The sequence below is a fragment of the Topomyia yanbarensis genome, chromosome 2 (assembly GCF_030247195.1).
Source record: "Topomyia yanbarensis strain Yona2022 chromosome 2, ASM3024719v1, whole genome shotgun sequence".
In the NCBI taxonomy this organism is placed as follows: Eukaryota; Metazoa; Arthropoda; class Insecta; order Diptera; family Culicidae; genus Topomyia; species Topomyia yanbarensis.
Genome location: NC_080671.1, coordinates 348349000 through 348365117, shown reverse-complemented (window position 1 = coordinate 348365117; position 16118 = coordinate 348349000).

Below are 16118 nucleotides of genomic sequence, written 5' to 3'. Positions count from 1 at the left end.
TGTTAGATTTTTAATTCCCTTTCCAGCGGTACCAAGTTTTTGGAAATCGGATGTAAATAGATTCTCGTTACACATAGGGGAATTGTGGGTAAAATGAACAGGTAGCCAAATCATGTCAATGTTAGTTAAATTTAGAACAAACTTCACAGAAACGTGACCTGTATTCAAAGGATATTGAAATCATTTCTTTTGGTAAAAATCTGTCGAATGTGAAATAAATATGATGAAAACCAAAATCGGCATTCATGTTTGTCGCTGATGTTAAATTCGGCATGTAGAGTATAAGGTCTTATGTGGTGAAATATTAATTTTATTATGAAAATGGTGTTGCATGACAGTAATTGAACCTCTTGCAGATATTTCACAGCAATAAGTAGGGATCAGGACAAATTGGCTCAATCGGAACGGCTGTTTGAAAATAAAATGTCTTAGGGGGTAAAATGAACAGGTTGTAGTGGGGGTAATATGAACCATCTTGCTGCTCCAAGTACCAAGCCTCAAAATTAATCGTTAAGTTCAAGTTGCTATATCTTCACTGTTCTCCAACAGATCCTTAAAGTATAAACACCTATGGATAACCCCATGTTTATAGATGTGTTTCGTATTGTAAATTGGTTAGTATTACATGAATATTTAATTTTTCCGTGACAAGTTTTTTTGCCTGCAAAATGCCCTGTGCGTATGCAATGCTCATGAGCCGCTGGGACATAAGCATTGTTCGGAAAATGCTTTTCAACGCTAAGCATTGCATACACACAGAACATTTTGCAGGTCACTGGAAGGCGTTCATTTTACCACCAGCACATGTTCATTTTACCCACACGCTATAAACATGTCTCTTTTTTGGACATGTTTTGAAATCAAGAATAAGATTCGAAAACTTGTGTTTATGTCGAAGTATTTTCATCAAATATGTACAAAACATGTCTAGCAAGAAACAAATAAGGTGATTGTAGTATCTCAATCACTCATTAGTTAGAAAATAATAACTTTGCTTAACGTGTTCATTTTACCACCAGTTCCCCTATTACTTTACAGAAACAGAAACAGAAACAGCATAAGAAAAAGAACAAACGTGCTCCTGTACAAACGACACCACCAAAACACCTGAAATTACATCGGAATATGGGTGATTTAATACCCCACCAAAATCATTATAGATGTCGCTACTGTGCATTATAGCCTTTTCATAAAGGACACTCGGCCAACCTGCCCCTTCGGCCAACCAGCTCCGGTCACCCCTATACCAAAAGTTACAATCCCTGTCCTCTATACAAAAAATATGATTTTGAGGCCCATTTGACGTGGATTGACTCTTTAAAACCATCTTTATGCATGAAAGGCACAAATCCAAACTATAATTAGTTAAGCTGTTTGCTTTTGGACTTCGTTTCTTCAAAACCCTGGCACTTGATCAAGGCACCGGGCTGACGCTTATCAGCAAACACAACCTCTTCATTTTTATATAAGAGACCTGGGACGGGACTTGCCGATATATTTTTTTTCTTTTTCTTTTTTTTTCTGTTCATTCTATCGTTTGTCTCACATAGCCTCTCTTTTTGTCTCACATAGTTTAAATGGACTGGCTGCATTTGACGTTCGATTTTTTGCTATTTACATGTCTCTTCTCAGTAGGGGACGAACCAGTGCGACCAGACAGACGGGACATCGTAAGTTAGAAGTCGTTTAGTGTGTTCACAATTTTGAACTAGCATTGGCCCGGCGCATTGGTCAAGTGCCATGGTTCTAAAGAGACGAAGTCGAAAAGCAAATACCTTGACCGAGGGTGAAAACCGATAACCGAATAAGCCTCCAGCTTATTTTTGTATGTCTGATGGGCGAAAGCGACGGCAATGAGAGACGTTTGGGTCTGTGGGAGGGGGTATGTATGTCAAAAAAAATGAAAATGATGGCATAACCTTCCTAAATGAGAAAGGCAAAAATGTGCCAAATTTAATTCATTTGTCCCTTTTGCCTCTATAGTTGATATTGTTTCCATATTTCTATTTATTCATATATCTACTTTTTTCATTTTCTTCCAATTTTAATTGAAAATTTGGTTTCATTTTATTTTGTCATTTCTCTGTTCCACTGTTTTATTCCTTTCGTTTAGTATTTTTCGGAAGAATTCTACACAATTCATTTGTTCTATATTTTTCACTCTTAATATTATTACAAATTGGTTTTTGCCTTTCTCAATAGAAAGGTATTGCAATTGCTCTGAAAACCGACTTTTTAACGGAGGCCCGAGTGACATATACCATTCGATTCAGTTCGTCGAGTTCGGCAAATGTCTGTGTGTATGTATGTGTGGGTGTATGTGCGTCTGTGTGTGTGTACGCGAACACAATCTCATTCACTTTTCTCAGAGATGGCTGAACCAATTTTCACAAACTTAGTCCCAAATGAAAGGTGCAGCGTTCCCATAGGCTGCTATTGAATTTCTAATGGATCCGAATCCGACTTCCGGTTCCGGAATTACAGGGTGATGAGTACGATCACGTAGAATATGTCGATTTCAATAAATTCTGCAATGAATGTATAATGGTGAAAATTTTTCCAAAATGTGACCACAACTACTTCGATTTGTGGTACTAGGTCACTAACAGCCATTCAAAGTCTTTTTGGTCACATGGGCCACCATCATCGGTTCCGGGAGCCCCGGCGGAAGTATCTAAATTCAGAATAACAGTCACATCGGTTTCTCGGAGATGGCTAGACCGAATCAACCAAACTTAGTTTCAAATGAAAGATGTTGCGTCCCCGTAAATGGCTATTAAATTTTATCCCGAACCGACTTCCGGTTCCGGAGTTACGGGTTGTGGCGTGCGATCACATAGCAAATTGTGATTTAAACCGATACTCCGATGAAAGCAAAAAAGGTAAAACTTTCGCTAAAATGTCTCTCAAACAACTTAAATTTGCTGTTCTAGGTCACCGACGGCCAAACAAACTTTCGTTGACTACATTGACCACCATAGACGGTTCCGGAAGTGCCCGGGAAAAGCGGCCATCTTTCAAAACTAGCAAACTCACATCAGTTTTTCGGAAATGGTTGGGCCGATTTTCACAAGTTTAATCCCAAATGATAGCTATATTATCCCCACAGATGTCTATAAAATTTCGCACGGATCGCTTATATGGTTCCGGAAATATAGACTGAACCGTCCGGTCACATATGAAATTCCCATATAAGCAGGAACTCAAATAAATTTTCAAGAGGGGGACTCCATGAAATTTCAGAAATCGAATTCGTATTTTTGATGCCAAACATCTTTAAAATGCATGAAACGTCGAGATTTTATGTTATAACGAAAGTTTTTTTTTATAAAAATCGACTTTTTGGGACTTTGCCGATTTCGCACCTTTTTGCCTTTCTCAATAGAAAGGTATTGCAATTGCTCTGAAAACCGACTTTTTAACGGAGGCCCGGAGGGCCGAGTGACATATACCATTCGATTCAGTTCGTCGAGTTCGGCAAATGTCTGTGTGTGTATGTATGTGTGTATGTATGTATGTGTGTGTGTATGTGTGTGTGTATGTGACCAAAAATGTCACTCATTTTTCTCAGAGATGGCTGAACCGATTTTGACAAACTTAGTCTCAAATGAAAGGTGCAACGTTCCCATAGGCTGCTATTGAATTTCTAATGGATCCGACTTCCGGTTCCGGAATTACAGGGTGATAAGTACGAACACGCAGAAAATGTCGATTTTAATAAATTCTGCAATGAATGTATAAAGGTGAAAAATTTTCCAAAATATGACCACAACTGCTTCGATTTGTAGTATTAGGTCACTAACATCCATTCAAAGTCTATTTGGCCACATTGGCCACCATCCTCGGTTCCGGAAGCCCCGGCGGAAGTATATAAATTCAGAATAACAGTCACATCGGTTTCTCGGAGATGGCTAGACCGATTCGACTAAACTTGGCCTCAAATGAAAGGTATTGCGTCCCCGTAAATGGCTATTTAATTTCATCCCGATCCGACTTCCGGTTCCGGAATTACAGGTTGTGGCGTGCGATCACATAGCAAATTGTGATTCAAACCGATACTCCGATGAAAGCAAAAAAGGTAAAAATTTCGCTAAAATGTCTCTCAAACAACTTAAATTTGCTGTTCTAGGTCACCGACGGCCAACCAAACTTTCGTTGACTACATTGACCACCATAGACGGTTCCGGAAGTGCCCGGGAAAAGCGGCCATCTTTCAAAATTTACGAACCCACATCAGTTTCCCTGAAATGGTTGGGCCGATTTTCACAAACTTAGTTCCAAATGATAGCTATAATATCCCCACAGATGTCTATAAAATTTCGTACGGATCGCTTATATGGGTCCGGAAATATAGACTAAATCGTCCGGTCACATATGAAATTCCCATATAAGCCACAACTCAAATTTTTTTTTCAAAGGGGGGACCCCATGAAATTTCAGAAATCGAATTCGTATTTTTGATGCCAAACATCTTTAAAATGCATGAAACGTCGAGATTTTATGTTATCTCGAAAAATTTTTTTTTTGTAAAAATCGACTTTTTGGGACTGCCGATTTCGCACCTTTTTTCAGTTCAATATTACCGTGGCTGTTTTTTTTTCAAAATTTTAGAACTCGAACACTTTTAATGAATATAAACAACGCACACATTCTCGTGATTCATGATTGAGAAAGGCACAATTGCACCGCTAGGTGGATTAAAATAGGTTTTTCAGTTCAATACTACTGTGGCTGTTATTCTCTTTTACAAAATTTTAGAACTCGAATAATGACACTTCGGTCGAACAGAGTTCGCCGTCGTACGAAGTTTACCATCTACAAGACGCTGATCAGACCGGTAGTTCTCTTTTTTTTTTTTACAATGGAGAAGACCTTTATGTCCTAGCCCAGTACACGTGCTAACGGTAGGGTCCAATCTACCACACGGGGTGCACTGGGGGCGTGTCGGACTCGAATGGTGACCAGCCATTAATACCGACTAAACTCTATTGGGCTCCGCCATCATTCCTCCCAGGAACTACCTCTCGGTATTACTTCTGGGGGGATGGCTGTACTGAATGTACTCATTCACTCTCACTCACGCGATCATACATCCTGTATGAGGCTTACTTGGGTGCTCTCTCAATCACACTTTGATTCACTCTCAAACACTCCCACATGAGGCTGACTTTTGTGCTCACCTTTTACGTTCCATGCGAGGCTGACTTGTGTGCTCACCTTACTCATTCCTTGCTAGGCTTACTTTTGTGCTCGCCCTACCCATCCATGTGAGGCTGACTTGGGTGCTCACCCTATCACCTGATTCACTCTCAATCGTGCCACTCTATTGTACCTTTGTCACTCCCTCTGGCATCCCATGTGGGACATTTTCCTTAGGCCCCACTTCTGGCATACCATGCGAGGCTGACTTTTGTGCTCACCTTTTTCATTCCTTGCTAGGCTGACTTTTGTGCTAGCCTCTACCAACCTGTGAGGCTGACTTTTATGCTCACCCTTAACATGCAATGTGAGACTGACTTGGATGCTCACCCTTTCACTCCTCTGCCACGCCATGAGGCATCGATAGCTTAGTTCCAACATACTACGCTACGACCCTCCCGTCTTGGCATGAGGCAGTCCACTTATACGCCTATACACTCACTCTTCTGTCTTGCTTCGGGGTGGCTGGGTTTACCCCTTACGCGGTTGCCATTCGCTGCGCCAACCTACCTCGGCATGAACAGACCATTCACTCTCTTATTTTGCGCTTGGCCTTTTTCGCTCCAGCTAACCAATCACTAGTTAGCCGTGCCCGCCGTCTGTTGCTCGGTTCGCCAGATTACCTGTAGCCTACTGGCAATCTGGATGGTAGCAGCCGAGACTGCGTTCCACTTCTCCACCGTTTGACACATCCGCTGAATAAGGGTATCCGGGGTTGTGTCCCAGCCACAGACGTCAAGCATTGCTCCTCTTTCGACGTCGAACCGATGACATACGAACAGTATGTGTTCGGCAGTTTCATCTACACCTGGGCAGTCCGGGCAGACTGGGACCTCCGCGTGCCCGAACCTGTGGAGGTACTGACGGAAACAGCCATGGCCTGACAGGAATTGTGTCAGGTGGAAGTGAACTTCCCCATGGGGTCTTCCCACCCAGCTCGATATGCTAGGTATCAGCCGGTGGGTCCACCTACCTTTCGAGGAGTTGTCCCACTCACGCTGCCATCTGGCGACCGAGGTCACCCTGGTGCGCTCGCGGGCTCCCCTATTTCCACGTAGCTCAAAGCACTCCTCATCTTCCCGAATGACCAGCCCGACTGGCATCATGCTCGCTATCACGCAGGATGCATCGTGTGATACCGTGCGGTAGGCAGATATCACTCTGAGGCACATCACGCGGTAGGTGCTCTCCAGTTTCTGTAGGTAACTGGTTACCCTCAGTGCTCTTGACCATGACGGGCCGCCGTACCTGAGGATAGATACGGCAACGCCTGCCAGTAACCTACGTCTACTGGCGCACACCTTTGAGCTGTTGGACATCATTCTCGATAGTGCCGCAACAGCAGTCGACGCTCTCTTGCACGTATAGTCGACATGGCTGCCGAAGGTCAGCTTGTCGTCTATAATGACTCCGAGAGACTTCAGACTTCGCTGTGAAGTGATCGCGACTTCTCCCACATGGATAACTGCATGTTGTGCCGACTTGCGGTTGTTGACGATAACTACCTCCGTCTTATGATGAGCGAGCTCCAGGCCTCTCGCGCTCATCCATTCCTCCACCGTGCTAATCGCGTGTTCTGCGGTTAGTTCTACCTCAGGAATTGACTCCCCGTAGACCTCCAAGGTTACGTCGTCGGCAAAGCCGACGATCTTGACCCCAGGAGGGAACTTCAGTCTCAGAACCCCGTCATACATGAGGTTCCATAACACCGGGCCTAGGATCGAGCCCTGCGGGACTCCGGCGGTAATCGGAACCCTTTTCTGACCGGCATCGGTCTCGTATAGCAGTACGCGGTTTTGGAAGTAACTTTCCAGGATCCGGTACAGACCCACCGGTAGGCTAAGCCGGTGTAACGAGAGCGCGATGGCATCCCAGCTTGCGCTGTTGAATGCATTCTTCACGTCAAGTGTCACTAACGCACAGTATCGAATACCTCGCCTTTTTCGTTGGATCGCTATCTCGGCAGTATTTATCACTGAGTTGAGAGCGTCCACTGTGGACTTACCCTTCCGAAAGCCAAACTGGTTGCTTGACAGACCGTCCGTACCTTCCGCGTACGGGGTGAGCCTGTTGAGGATGATCCTCTCAAGCAGTTTGCCAGTCGTGTCTATCAGACAGATTGGTCTGTACGCCGATGGGTCGCCTGGCGGCTTCCCGGGCTTCGGCAACAGCACCAGTTTCTGCCTTTTCCATCTATCGGGGAAACGGCACTCGTCAAGGCATCTCTGCATAGCTAGCCTGAACATGTTCGGGTTCGCTATGATCGCTGCCTTGAGAGCGTTGTTCGGGACTCCATCCGGCCCTGGAGCTTTGTTCATTGCTAGGGATTTAGCCACTGCGAGTAGTTCTTCGTTCGTCACTGGAGCCACCATTTCGACCGTGCCCGCACTGTCTCGTAGTGCAGGTGGCCAGGGGCTTGTGGCTCGAGACGGGAAGAGTACTTCGATAATCGTTGCCAACCGGTCCGGAGACCGTTCTGGGGGTGAGGAGCCCCCTTTGGTCTTGGCCATCACAATCCGGTAGGCGTCACCCCACGGATTCGCGTTGGCACTCTCACACAGGTTGTCGAAACACGCTCTCTTGCTGCTTTTAATAGCCTTGTTAAGGGCTAATTTCGCAACTCGAAACACTTCACGGCGGTTCTCTCTTGCATCCTCGGTGCGAGCTCTTTGCATCCTACGTCTAGCTCTGAGACAGGCTGACCGTAGAGCTGCAATCTCGGCACTCCACCAGTATACCGGGCATCTACCGTTTCTTGGCAGTGTTTTTCTCGGCATAGTGGCGTCGCACGCGCGTGATAGAACAGCTACCAGCGCATCCCCGCTTAGACTGTCGGTGTTGGCCTCCAGTCCCAGGGCCGCGGTGAAAGCTTCGCTGTCGAAGTGATTGGACTTCCACCCGCGTACCTGACAGGGATCTCCCGCCCTCGGATGCTGCACACCATAGTTGATCTTAAAGCGGATTGTTAGATGATCGCTATGGGTGTAGCCTTCGTCTACCCTCCATTCCATGCCTGGAGCCAGACTCGGGCTGGCAAAGGTCAAATCAATCCACGCCTCCACTCCGTTTCTACGGAATGTACTAGCGGAGCCATCATTAGCTAGCACAGTATCGAGTTTCGCAAACGCTTCCATTAGCGCTTGACCCCTGCTATTTGTACAGCGGCTGCCCCACTCCACTGCCCAAGCGTTGAAGTCTCCCGCTATTACTACCGGTTTCCGGCCCACGAGGTCCGACGAGAGCCTGTCGATCATCTGGTAGAACTGTTCTATTGGCCACCTTGGTGGGGCGTAGCAGCTGCAATAGAACACACCATTGATCTTGGCAATCGCCACACCCTCGGCGGAGGGGTGTATTACCTCTTGAACCGGGAACCTTCCCGTTGTACAGATTGCCACCATTCCAGACCCGTCCGACACCCAATTGCCGTTGCCGGCAGGGATGCTGTACGGGTCTGATAAGAGGGCGACATCTGTCCTCGACTCCGAGACCGACTGCCACAGCAGCTGCTGGGCTGCTGCACAATGGTTAAGATTTAGCTGTGTGACTCTCACGGCTTCTTCTTATTTAACTCGCCGAAGGGACACGAAGGTCCGCCCATAGCATGTTTATGGGCTTGCTTCTTAGCGGTGCAGATAAGGCACTTATATGCCTTAGTGCACCCCCGCTCTTTATGCCCCTCCTCGCCGCATCGACGACATAGCTTGCTCCTGTCTAGGCCTTTGCATTCGTAAGCTTTATGGCCGGATTCTAGGCACCGATAGCACCTGTCCACTGAAGGCGGCTGGGGTATACTAATAGGGCATACCGACCAGCCGATCTTCAGCTTCCCTTTCTCGGTTACCTTTTTGGCATCCGCATTCAGTAGCCTGAGGTAGGCTACCTGGGTGCCAGAGGGTCCGTCCCTCAATCGCACAGAGGCCCGCATTGCTCCTTGACGGCTGCGACGACGTCTTCTGCGGTCGCGAACTCGTCCAAGTGCTTGCACTGGAGAGTTGTTTCCGCACCTAGCGACCTGATTTGGGCGCCCTCACCAAGGACCTCTTGGGCCAAGGCCTTATATACTGCACTTGATTGTGCGCCTCGCTTCAGCACCAGGAGCATCTCTCCCGTATTGGTGCGTCTTACGCTACGCACATCCTGCCCAAGGGCCGAGAGACTTTCGGCCGCCTTCATCGATTTAAGGACATCGGCGTATTTGTCCTTGTCGGTTTTTAACCACAAGGCTTCGCCTCTGTCCTTGGCCTTCCTCGCAGGCCGCGGTACCTCCGGTTTCGGTGCCGGCTTTTTTTTTGGTAACCAGCATCCAGGGGTTTGAGCCCCCCTGCCCCGGTCGTGTCGGGTTGCTGGTACCATCGCTCTCCACAGCGAGGTCACTCTCGCCCTCGCTTACCTCACCCAGGCGGCGTTTGACCTTGACGGTTGCACGCCGAGTGGTGTCGGTTTTGGCACCCTCTCCTGGCGACTTCCTAGGGCGCTTCGCATTCGATGCCGTCTTGCGATTGCCCTTTCCTTTTCCCTTCGAGGGGAACTCGGTCGTCGCTCCGATCGACGTGGCTGCTCCATAGAAGGTAAAGGCCACTGTCTGTGAACCTCTATTGACCTTCTCTCTTTCCTCCCTATTGGAGGCCACTGTCTGGGTTTCTCTGTCGGGCCTCTCCCGACATTCCACCCTCTCAACATATGCCTGCTGTTCCTGTCTTGCGACACGAACAGCTTTCCGGAGCTCCAGAAGGCTCAACTTCAACTCCTTGGCTATGTTCTGCTTTGCGCTAGCGAAGTCGATTATAGCATCGAGTTGCTTCGCTACTTTGCGCATCGCAGCTATTGGCCCCTCCGATGCATTGGTAGGGGTATTGCCTACCGCTGCTGGGGGGTCACTGGTGCTTTCGGGTGCAGCACTCATCGCTCCACTACTCTCCCCACGGGGGGGGAGACCTCGCCAAACCACCTCTTGCGAAGGGGTTTGGCACCTCCGTCTGTTTATTTTTATTTTTATTTGCCTCCATGTATAGTCCCACGAGTAGCGCGAGAAATATATGTCCGCCACGCCAGAGCTCCGCATTAGCGTGGTAAGGGACGCTTACTGTGGGGGTTGCCCAGGTACCCCACAGGCTCCGTTAACGATCGAGCATCTTTTTCACGCCCTCGATCACTCATCCCTCGGCACGGGTCGCTTCACGCCTTGGAATTGGGGTTATGCCCTACCTTGCTTTACGTGGTGATCTCGGCCCGGATCATCACAACCATCCTCCTTTACCAGGGCTTTGGACCTGTAGCTCTGGATCTCAATAGTTCCATGTACGTATGTTATTACAGACATGCTACTATTGGGATCCGTCATTCGCTAGCGGAGTTACCGGTAGTTCTCTACGGGCACGAGACCTGGACCATGCTCGTGGAGGACCAACGCGCACTTGGTGTCTTCGAACGGAAAGTGCTGCGCACCATCTACGGTGGAGTGCAGATGGAAGACGGCACATGGAGACGGCGAATGAACCATGAGTTGCATCAGTTGTTGGGGGAGCCGCCCATCTGTCATACCGCGAAAATCGGACGACTACGGTGGGCCGGGCACGTAGCCAGAATGTCGGACAATAGCCCGGTGAAAACGGTTCTCAATTGCAATCCGACCGGTACAAGAAGACGTGGCGCGCAGCGAGCACGATGGATCGACCAGGTGGAAGACGATTTGCGGACCCTTCGCAGACTGCGTGGCTGGCGACGCGCGGCCATGGACCAAGTGGAATGGAGAAATCTTTTGTATACGGCACAGGCCACTTCGGCCTTAATCTGTTAATAAATAAATAGAGCTTTTAATGAATTAACAACGCAAACATTCTCGTGTTCATGATTGAGAAAGGCACAATTGCACCGCTAGGTGGATTAAAACAGGTTTTTCTTTTTCCATTTAATCTAGTTTTTTCAATTATTCTTTTCGCTACATTTATTCCTATGGTAACCATTTTCTATTTTCCTTACTTTGTCACAAAAAGCCACTTTGCATACTTTGTTTTTTCAAAAATGATCTAGACTGTCTTTTGAAAAAGGTCAAACTTTTTTTACATTTTTTTTCAAATGGCTATAGTCTACAAATGACAAACTTTGAAATAAAATATTGCAGGAGTGATTTTCACAAAATTAGTCAAATTTTTGAATAAAAATATTGGAAAAATACTTACCGACTCCTACACTGAAAAATTCGATTTTAAATATTTAAAATAGATTTACAAAAAAACCCCTTCTTTGATTTGTTGTAAAATAGGTAATTATGTTCCCTACCTACCGTCAAAAATTCAAGTTGGGCACTATCAAAGAAAAAAAGTTATTTTAAAAAAACTTTTCCTTGTCCTTGTCGTTTTTTTAGGTTATTTTTATCAAAAACTAAACCAATGAAAGTCATAGTCATCTCAGAATCCAATAAAACTCAGTTTGTGAGAAGATATTGTCTAACTTAGCAACTAAGAATATTTTTATTAATCAAGAATCCCGTTGAAAAGAGTTTGTCATTAAGCAAATATTCCATTATTACTTCTTTACTTTCTTGTTTAGTTCTGAGGAAGGGTCAGGGAAAGAAATAACCACCACAACATTTAATAATTATTTATTTATTTTTATATTGTAAAATTTGTCTTAAAACTGTCTTCATGAATGCTATTTTGTATTATTTCTATACAAGGAAAACATTTTTGGTTCATCTTCTGAATTAGAATACTTTTTCGCCTCTACTTTACAACCAGGAATAGGCATACAACTGTGGAATTTCTGAGTGCCAAATATTGTTTTGGCATTATTACACAGTTTTTCGAGTTCATCCGTCATTTTGGTGTACTGTTCAGTGGATATGTAGCAGAAATTTAATTTTGATATGTTTATCAGTTTGTTCAACTGCCCAGTTATATAACTTTGGGCTGTTGCTGTTGCCGCGTTGGAATAGCTTGAACAAAATCCATAATGAATATTTTTTGTGGCGTGTGTCTTGTCGCCACGTGTGCGTAAGAAAACGTTAAAGAGAACTCCCTTTATTAAAACGGACTTGGTGAACCACATTATTTATCAATCGTAACAGGCAGGGGATCAAATGTATAAACATTTTTACACATTCGTGAATTTGACAATATTTCAACATTGTTCATTTTATTGAAAATCATGAAGGCTGAGATTTGTTTTATTTTTTTTAGATTTCAAATTTCAAACAAGAAATTGAAAACTACTTGTTTAACTTTTTGCACTTATAACAAAAGCACACCCATTCTAACCAGCCGGAATTTGAATCTAAGTTCCAACTGATTTATGACATATTGCCGATTCAAGTGCAACGATCGATTCCGACAAAAAAGATTATAACTACTAGAGGGAGCAAAGCGCTACTGTCTTCATGTATTCACGGACTGAAACGTGGGGTCTCGCTCTAGCATATTGTATCCCATTACTTTGACATGTATGTACCCGGGGCAATATGTGTCAAACTAATGGGCCTAGCATATGTAAGAGCGAGATGATAAATTTATCAGTGCGTCCTCTAGTAGTTATAATCTCTTTTATTCTGACTCGAAATTGAAATTGTAACATTTGCGTAGGATTTCTGGTGAAAATCAACCAGAATCCCCAATCAAATTCCGGATAGGTTTGACTGGACACGTGTGAATGAATTGTGTGTATTTTTTAATTGCTAGCAAGTTTATAATTTCGTACATGTGTTTCAAGTACCAACTGAATCACGTTCCAGGTGAGCATATACTCGGAATGATAAATTCGCTACAGCATAAAGTACGCACCACGCCCATAAATAAAAAGCAGTCATCGATACAATCAGTAGAGAGCACAAAATTTACATTCTCAGGCCACTGTCGCGTGTGTGTAAACGGGCACCAAATGTATTCAATATGATTCGGTGGCAGTTATATTTGAACACATCGAGCACATTGGATTAAAAAATAGTTTAGTGGCTCTTATCGATGCTTTACAGGTGCCCGTCATACGTTTGTGCCAGACAGGAGTGAAATTATTTTTGCTTCGCGAAAAACAACAAAATTTTACGTAATGCTTGATACATTTTTGCATAAATTGTATGTCAATGGAGTAAATTGATACCGCTCTGATGGCGCAGTCTGGCGTGGCGCAACTCCAGTGCGTAGTACATCGTGTACAGCTACACTGCATTGAACGTCCGGTGGTAGGCCACCGGCTAGTGCCACTGGAGTGTGGAAATGGTGACAGTACCTATGCAGCGTTGCAGTCACATGTCTGTACTAAACAAAATACCACGTCGTCCGGCCACCATGCGTTACTGCACCTTGGAGGTAGGAACAAAGTTGAAGGTTGAATTACTATGAGAGGTTTCTTGCTAAATTCCCACGGATATCCGACAATGTTCAAGGTAATAAGGCACACCCTCACTTGCGGTACTGTACTGCGGTCTAACAGCAATGTAAACACGAGACACAATTAAACAACGCAAACAAATGATCTTATGAAAACCGGCTAATAATGCTCGGTTGAAACAAAACGCTATTAATCATACAATTGTTTTACGAAATCTTTCGACGACTTCCCGCATGATCGATGATCACGGTCAATCAATATTTCATTACAGCCAGCAATTACATCGGTTCCAATCAACCAGTACTTGGTACACATTGTTTCTCATGCTTCGGCTCAAATATGTATGCCGAGCGTATGCACATAATGGTTAACTTTACATAAAATTAAAATTCGATTTAGATACTCGCTGTTCCCAGTCAGATGGAAAATTTCAGCACTAACTATTTTTCAAACATCCTTGTGGAATTTATTTCCAGTGGTTCGAATCCCCTATTCAAGAGGATAATAAAATTGGAACAAAACTACTGGTTTTAGAGCTTTGATGTTAACTATCGTTCCGCTGACCGTATTTTCGTTGCGACACATTCATTAGTAAACATTTTCTGGACTGATGTTTCCCCTTTGACGCTTCACGATCTTGATGCAAGCGGTACGGTGCCGTTAGTCATGAGTGAAATTGTAATGAGTGAAATGGAAGGCAAAAGTCGCATTACATTTTTACATTTTTGATCAAAAGTTAACGTAACGGGCGTTCAATAAAAATGAGAATTTTTTCAGTCGTGTAGTTAAAAGACAAAAACAAAAATTTTCAAAGAATTCAGTATTTTTTATTAAAAACATAATGTTTATTCTTCAAAAAAAAACGTCAATGAATATTGGAGAAGGGGCCTTGGTCAGCCTTACGACGCAACTTAGTCGCGATGCTCTTACAAGAGCGATGGACGCCACTGACGTCCATCTTCCGGATACAATTCCGGATGCTGGTGGTCAACTGCTTCGTATCCTTGGCCCGCCACTTAATTATGTACACTAGGGCACTGAGGGAGCCGAAAAAATCCTCAATGGGACGGTACTGGGGCAAGTTGGTCAGGTTCCTTTCTTTCGGCACGTATGGTATCTTTTTCTGTTCAAGATACTCCAGCGTCTTCTTGGCGTAATGGGAAGACGGATTCACTATGGGACGTAGAACGGCAGTATAGTCTTCTTTAGTATTCGTATCAGTCTAACACTGTGAACACCAAATAAAACCAAAACTCGACATGAATTATTCTTTTTAAATTCCATGGATTTTGAAAAGTAGTTTTAGTGATTCTGTAGCTAGTACATCAAGAATTTTCCGATCTCAGACACCTGACGACATTCTAATATTATTGCTGAACTGTTGCTTTTTTTCAGATCAATGTGTCAGTGGTTCTATTTCTTGAGTCGCGCTAAACAGAGTTCATTCATCTCATGCCTAATACTATGTAAGCAACGATTTTAATTCAGGCAATTTAGCTGCCTTTAGGCTCATATTATTACAACAATCACTAATTGAACCCTGTTTATTACGTGGATGCAATCATTCATAACCCTGCAATGGTAACTCCTTTCGCGACACATGCGACATTACGTCTAACAGCACATATTCTTATCGTCTGGGCATCACGTAAACTAGTTTTACCGCATAAATTGGCCACGGTTCTCAGTCAGCCCAGGACTTTGGCCACACATTCTCAAGCCACTTTCATTTAGGGCGTTTGTTGTGGTGTACGGGTTTGACATAATCCTTCTTCAGTAGCAATGTTTTGACGGGTCGTCTAACACGATTAAACAGGTTCATAAAAATTGGTCTCAACTGTACACTTGTAGACAATCAGTGGTACATATGTCGGGCCTCCGTGGGATAGCGAAATATGAAATTGAAAGCTGTGGTCTTTATTTATCAGATTTTTTTTCATTTCATTCAGTCTAAACAGATAATGATATAGAGAACACCATAGCGTAATAAATTAGAGTATGGGGTGTGGAGTAAGCTCATGTTAAAATTGTCGCTATTTTATGGTGCATTCAATTCTGATCGTTTAAGAGCCTCTTTATTGGTCAGGCATTGCAATAGTCTCAAACAATTCAAACTGGTATTTTAAAAGATATAATTAAAATTTTGCAGATTGTGACATCCCGCACCACCAAGATCACAAAATAACAAGCCGTCTTTCAAGACCTCACTGCTTCATAGATTCTTGACGAAAAAATCTGCGTTGGTTCATGTAACTTTACCGTATGATTAAGCCATTGCAACCACACGTCAAGCTATCATGTATGGAATGTCAAGAACTTGGTAACCACAGCGAATGATCACACGATAATTGACTACATGACACAATATATTTTTTTTCTTCGACTAGATAGGGTGCGTGTAGAAATTAGTGTTGGCTCGATTGTATCTGATTCGGTTGAATGTGTTTTAACTTGTAATCTGTGAAATCATACGCTTCATGAAAATTAGCTGAAAAATAAAGAGATACTAAAATATTTAAATAATCGTAGATGTGACAGTCGAAATCAATCACCTCAAATGTCTTTTCGATAAACACTTTCCAGGTTGTATGGAT